General features: G+C 36.1%; 1 pseudogene; it reads left to right on the top strand.

Annotated features, from left to right (window-relative positions):
- The first annotated feature begins 3056 nt into the window (after positions 1-3056).
- LOC126054846 (uncharacterized) lies at positions 3057-4946 on the top strand (annotated as a pseudogene).
- The last annotated feature ends 1528 nt before the right edge of the window (positions 4947-6474 follow it).

Below are 6474 nucleotides of genomic sequence, written 5' to 3'. Positions count from 1 at the left end.
TCTTATTATGAAGAGCTCATCACTGACATGATTACAAAATTTTCCATCATTGGATGTAGAATGTCTCTAAAGATGCACATGTTACATTCTCATTTAGATAAATTTAAAAGTAATATGGGTGCTTTTTCGGAAGAACAAGGAGAACGCTTCCATCAAGATATAATGGAATTTGAGAGGCGTTACCAAGGCCAGTATACTGAAAGTATGATGGGCGACTATATTTGGGGGTTTATAAGAGAAACTTCTTTTGAACATGCCAGGAAAAGTAAATCTGTTCATTTTTAAATTAAATATTTAAAAAAGAACAGTTTTACTTTTCCATTTACTCCATTTTAAAACTCATATTGTAAGAATTATTCATAAATAAATGTTCTGTATGCTTTAATAAATTATCTCTATGTCAATTTTTTACGTATTTTCATTAATGTGATTTTTTCACATAAAAGCAAATTCAAAGCATTTTTTTGTTCTTATTCTTATTTCTAGGTGCATTAGCAATAAAAATAAGGTATGTATATCCCGTGCGCAAAAATGCTGTAGACCGGTGTTATTAGACAAGCAGAAAATGAGGAGAGATATTTGAATCGAAAACTGGCCAAGGATTCCAGAAAAAATATATCATCAAATAATGGATCAAATACGCCAGAACCTCCACCGCGTACACCAGAGCCTAATGAATTACCACCACTCACATTACCGACACGGAAGAAGAAAAAAAGGGAGTCGGATGTGATAGAAAAAGAAATATTGGCTGAATTAAAAAACAGGCCGAAAAAGATATTATTCCTGCTCCCTCAAGGCAAAATGAAAAGGAAACAATGCTGCTGTCATTTTTACCTTACATAAAGGATATGAATGAAATGGAAACGATGGATTTGCATATGGAAATACTGACGTCGATTCGGAAGATAAAACAAAAACGAACTCTGAATTACCGCATCTTTTCGAAATCACCATCACCAGCAAGTACTGCACCTAGTTCGAATAACGTATATCTATCCCAGCTGTCGTTTGCGCCAACCGCTGTTACCCAGCCAACAGTTACCTCACAACAAGTGCTAATTGATATGAACAACCAGTATTCACCACCTGAAGTTAATGACAATGCACTACATGATAGCATTAACCCTCTGCCTGTCCCCCAGCCGACAGAAACATATACATTTTCACAGCAAAATGCAGGCGGAAATGCCTATCAAAATTTGTTGAATCAGTACTGAAGAGTAAATTTTCAAAACGCGCATTTAGTTTTTTACTTTAGGTCCTGTTCGGAATATTATTAAAGCTCATCTAAGAGGATAGGAAGGATTGTAATTACATTCGTGATGATTATTTTTTAGATAAGTAAAACAAATGTTTCACAAATAAATAAAAAAATCATTTATGATTATAAAATGTTTCATTTATAATGGTATGTATAATTAAACCGATATCTGTTTATTCCCTTTTTGCAAACAAAATATTCCAAAGTTTCACCAAAAATACTGAATTGCACACCACCTATAATTTTCAATTGTATCCTACTAATATTATAAATGTGAAAGTTTGTGAGAATGTATGGATGTATGTTTGTTATTCATTCACGCAAAAACGGGAAGCTAGTATCTAATAATTCTTCAGCTCAACAAAAATGTTAAACCTTTTTTAAGGTAAACCATATAACATCGTATAGTCTCAAATAATAATGTGCGCAAGAGTATATATTGTATCATATAAAGCTATTCACATAAAATAAACACAGTTTAACCAAGCGGCTTTTTACAATCGCAATTGAACTCAAATAACCATCAATGGTTAATTAATCTCATACGTATATCATAACTAGCTTTTGCCCGCGTACATAAAAGACCTTCCCTCTTTCTCCCCCTTTTCTCACTTTTTTTAAATAAAAAATAGCCTATCCCAACTATCTCTGTACCAAAATTCATCAAAATCGGTTTAGCCATTCATGCGTGAAGACGTAACAAACAAACAAACTCACTTTTGCTTTTATAATATTAGTAAGGATGATTCTGTACTCTTGCTATAAATAAAAATAAAATAAAACTTACCTCAACGTCACTACTAGCATTTCTTCCGGTGTCCATCCCTTCCTCGTCTCATATCCAGACACCACATAGTTCCCAAATAACTCAACCAACTACTTCCTCCTCCTCAAACTCCTCAGCAGTCACCCTTACACCATTCTTCCCAAATAACTCAACCGAATGTTTTGCCTTCCGCAAACTCGCCTCATATTCAATTACCTCCACCTCAATCGCCCGGTACCCAACACCCTCAGCAATCACCCGTACACCATTCCTCACAATTCTTGGAACAAACTACTGTGCCCTCCACAAAACCAACAACTTCGTGAATAAACGTAATTGATAATCAGGTAGTAATGTATGCAGAGCCTAAAATAGCCTTCCTCAGATGCGTATTTTTTTTAGTTATAAATGGCCTCACCATTTCTAATAACTCATAGAATGTTTCCTTTTCCATTCTAAGAAAGTTGCGCAGGTCACCAAAATCAAGTAGATTCATAAAATTTAGATGACTCAGTTTTATTCTTTTCTTAAGCCAACGCTTCATCCAAATTCTTTTCTTTTTTCTCCTCACTTGCGCACACAAGTGCTAATGCCACACCAACTCTTTGAAGTTTAGTTAAATAAGGAGCCATATTGTGATATCGCAACGCGTGCTTCCAAACAAAGAATCGACAACAAACTGAGGTGGGAGCCTTGTTGTAAACAGTGTGGACGCAAACACCAACCGTGGGTTCCACAAACTTCCCAAAAAGGTGACCCCTGTTGAAAGCTTGTTTAGGACAGTCTGGCCCGGCCTTAATACAGTAAGGCGCCGACTGCACGAAGCAGGTATTCATCATCGAGTACCAGCCAAAAAACTCATGTTAACAGCAAGACACAAATTGCAAAGACTCCAATTTGCGCAAAGATTTTTGAATTATGATTTTACAGATGTCATATTTTCGGATGAAAAACATTTCATTCTACCGAAAATGGTCGTATGACGCTCTGGCGTATAAATAATACTCGATATGCAGCACGTAATATAATCAATAACCGTGCAAGTGGCAGAATATATGTTGGGTTTTGGGGTTGGATGTGCTCTGGAGGCCCTGGAGAACTAATCGAGATAGGAGGTCGATTAAATAGCGCGGGCTATGTAGGTAGATATATTGAACGATGTTTTGTTGCCGACGACACAAGTCATGTTGCCAGAAGAGAGGCCAATAAACTTCGTTGACGATACCTGTCCAATTCATAAAGCACGTGAATGGCGAGTATGGTTTGATGAAAATACTGAGCAAATTTTGGAGATTCCATTCCCGCCGAGGAGCCCGAACCTCAACGCCATAGAAAAGGATCATGCCCATATTAGTATGGAGTCAAAAGTCAGCAACGCCATGCAATGCCCAAATTCCAGTTCTATGTCATACGATAGCTTTACAGCCATATTTGTAAGATATCTAGATTTAATATTATATAAAGCACCGATTCAAAAGATATTGGACATTAAACATGATAAATTCCCACTGGTTTTTTATACATTTTATCGTTTATAGACAGCATTGCTATTAGTTTTTCACTAGGAACTTCATGATCATCATAAATTCATGACTTATTGTATGTTATTAGATAAACATGTCAGTTATTTGAATATATTGTATACATTAAATGAATATATACATGGGCCAAAGGACGAGATTACAGACCGTAATAAATAAAGCATGATTGAAACGATGTCATGTACTGCAATATCAACAAGAATGTCTTATTTTTTTTATTTTTTAACCGGTGCTTTTTAAGACTTCAAATTATCATCATAATTCTAGTTTTTATTTAATAGGGCTATCTTGTAATATACTTTCTCTGGGCGTTACTGGGGCACAGTTGGGCATGGTCCTTTGTGGGCTCTTATGGTGCAAGCATGGGATCCCGATACTCTCCGCACTCGACAAAATATAATAGCTCATGCAACAGAAACTTGGGAGAGATTTAGGGGTCAAAATATGGTAGATAGTATGCGCGAACGTCTCCAGGCAGTAATAGACGCGAATGGAGGCCATACCCGCTATTAATTATTTATTATTTTTAAATACAATTTTTGATTTTGCGTTAAGATTTATATTTTATTATCTAAAATATTTTTATTTTAATTTTCTTGGCATAGATCACATAAATCGAGAAGAGTTGGTTTCCAGAAACCTTACCATTCCAGCTCATATTTTTGGAGATAACCATGATGCAGGAATTCTTGTAGGCATTTGACGGCACATATCTTTATGTGCAAAATAGCGCAAACTTTTTATTTCAGAGAATAACATATAGTCTATATAGTCTATAAATTCCGGAATTTAGTCAAACCATTTTTGATAGTGTGCACAGATGGCTATATAGTTGATGTCATAGGCCCATATGCAGCAACAACCTCAGATGCTACAATAATGCGCAGTATCATGCAAGAAAACTCAGGTTGGCATTGGTTTCTAAGGTCTAATGATGTATTTATATTGGACCGCGGATTTCGGGATTCTAGTTCAAGAATCGAAGGTTGTGGTTATAATCCACACACCTAGCAGACCCAGAGGAGAACAATTATTATCAAAGGCCGAAGCCAACAAATCGAGATTGATAACTATGGTCCGATGGCCAGTAGAGACCATAAATGGCCGATTTAAAAAAGATTTAAAAATATTTCGGCATACGTATTTTAATCTTGCGTTGCCTAATATGATGATGGACTTTAGGAGTACTGCTGCACTAATTAATGGAACCCGACGTCCTTACGAAGATAGCGTATACATAGAGCAATTTATAAATATTATATATTATATTTATAATATATAAATAGAGAGAATGAATTGACACAATATGTATGTACAAGAAAATAATATGAATAGGCAAAGAGTAGCCTTCGTGCCTATTGATGGTAATGATTAGTGATGTAAAATGAAAAAAAACGATTTGTTTTTTTTCACTTCTTTGAAAAAAAACTTTGCCTCGTTGTTTTTTTTCTAAATTTGGTTTTTTTTCTAGCGTAAGTTTTAGTTCAATTTTCAAAATTTCCCTTTCGTTGAGTTAATATCAATGAATGTTGCCAATATTTTTATGAAATTTTGGTACTGTTTTATCAGAAAAGTACCGTAGATTCAAGAATAAACCTAAGACTCTATCTTGTAATCTTAAGTATTAATCTTTAACGGTAAATGCCCTAATAATTTTAGGGTTATTATGCTCTTGAAAATAACCAGGCCCAGAAAAAAAACAGTTTTTTATCAGGTTTTTTTTCACATTAGAAAAAAAACGGTTTTTTTGCAACACTAGTAATGATCCATATTTCCATGATTTTCCTCAACTTACCTATGAAGAATTGACTTTGTTTACATTGGGGAGTTATCACTTGAGATTAGCCAGATCTTACTGCCACGAACACATGCGACCAAATGGTCTGTACACATTACAAGTATACAGACACCGCACGTTGGTTGACAACAAAATATTAATTAAAGGGAGAATACAGTCTCGACATGTCAGGAGTAAACATTATTATACTTATGTTTTGGTGAATGCAACACGACATGGTCGAGAGAGTATCGAGGGATACTACTGCTCATGCATTCACGGCCGCCGCACTATAGGAAGTTGTGCCCATATCGTGAGCATAGTGTACTTTTTATTCTGGACCAGACATCAAGAAAATATTGAAACACCTGCGGCTTTCTTGGACAAAGTTTTAGACATTGATGGGGTTGAATAAACATTAAAAAAAAATGTATTTTATTTTCTCCTCCCTAAAACCACAAGTTATACGTTTTCATACTAGGTAAAATATACTTTTTATTATTATTCTTTCATGATCCCCATGAGCCACAGCAATGCGCCACTTATCATTGAAAAGTATTATCATTTGTCATTAATTCCCGCCATATTTTATTTCTGCAGGGAAATTGTGCAGTGAGTGGATTCATAGTATCTGTATTTTAGGGGCAATAGCTGATTACGTGCCGTCAAAAAAATACCCTGTCAAGAAAGCGAGTGCAACAGCTGGATGAACAATTAGTTCGGATGATTGCGAAGGGGTATAACGCCTTCGCATGTTTGATGAAGTGGAGTTCCGAAAGTTCGTCGAAATGTTAAACTCGGGCTACACATTACCGACCCGGAAAACTCTTTCCGAAAGCCTACTTCCTAAGGTCTACAACAAGGGTCTTAGAAACGGTGAAAAAGGAAATAGCTAAAACTGCAGCTGTTTGCATAACTACAGACAGACGCCTGGACATCCTGCGTGCGCGATGACTATATTGCTATCACTTATCACTGCACATTTTATCGACACAGATACGCACGAGCTATGCACAGTTATGATGGAGTGCCAAAGCTGCGTCTACGCTAGAAGAGCCGAGCACGAGCGGAGCACGAGCCGAACACAATTCGTCTAGTGTGGACCAACTTACAAGCCTCTAACGAG

This window comes from Helicoverpa armigera, chromosome 19 (assembly GCF_030705265.1).
Source record: "Helicoverpa armigera isolate CAAS_96S chromosome 19, ASM3070526v1, whole genome shotgun sequence".
NCBI lineage: Eukaryota > Metazoa > Arthropoda > Insecta > Lepidoptera > Noctuidae > Helicoverpa > Helicoverpa armigera.
Note: the sequence above shows the minus strand (reverse complement) of the source record. Positions and strands in the feature narration are given on the sequence as shown.